The sequence below is a fragment of the Octopus bimaculoides genome, chromosome 26, assembly GCF_001194135.2.
Source record: "Octopus bimaculoides isolate UCB-OBI-ISO-001 chromosome 26, ASM119413v2, whole genome shotgun sequence".
In the NCBI taxonomy this organism is placed as follows: domain Eukaryota; kingdom Metazoa; phylum Mollusca; class Cephalopoda; order Octopoda; family Octopodidae; genus Octopus; species Octopus bimaculoides.
In genome coordinates, this window is record NC_069006.1 from 15,228,021 (window position 1) to 15,228,470 (window position 450).

At 29.3% G+C, this 450-nt stretch overlaps 2 long non-coding RNA genes across 2 annotated transcripts in view; both read left to right on the forward strand.

The window, feature by feature from the left end:
• The window catches only part of LOC128250916 (uncharacterized), a 91,909-nt gene that overhangs the window by 21,265 nt on the left and 70,194 nt on the right, over window positions 1-450 (forward strand). The window lies entirely within an intron of this gene.
• The window catches only part of LOC128250917 (uncharacterized), a 286-nt gene continuing 109 nt past the window's right edge, over window positions 274-450 (forward strand). Inside the window, exon 1 of the long non-coding RNA XR_008266855.1 lies at window positions 274-395. This is a non-coding gene — a long non-coding RNA (uncharacterized LOC128250917). The remainder of the gene's footprint in view (window positions 396-450) is intronic.

The window sequence follows — 450 nt, forward strand, 5'->3', positions numbered from 1 at the left end:
GAACAAAAATAATAGTATTAGTAGTGGTAATAATGGTAGTAATGGTGATAGTAATGGTAATGATAGAAGTAAATAAATAATTGATATTAAAATGATAATAAAAATATGGATACAATGGTAGTATTTATTTTTTTATCATGGTTTACGTTGGATTTGAAACCTAATAGGTTTGGTTACCAAACCTGCCTGACTATTCTAAAGGGTATACTAATAATTAGATTTTTTTCTTGTTTCTTTTTTTTTTTTTTTGGTCTAATCCATATTATTTATTTAAGCTTGCTCTCATAATTATATTCTTTTTGACTGGTGACTTCGTTGATGTCTGTGTGTCTTTTCTCACAATTTGTGCTCTATTGTGCCCTAAATACGGTGATATACCCCCGAAATAGCCATAGGTGTTCTGTGTTTGTGTTCCACCTATACTCGTAATCCACTGTAAATGATGTTTAT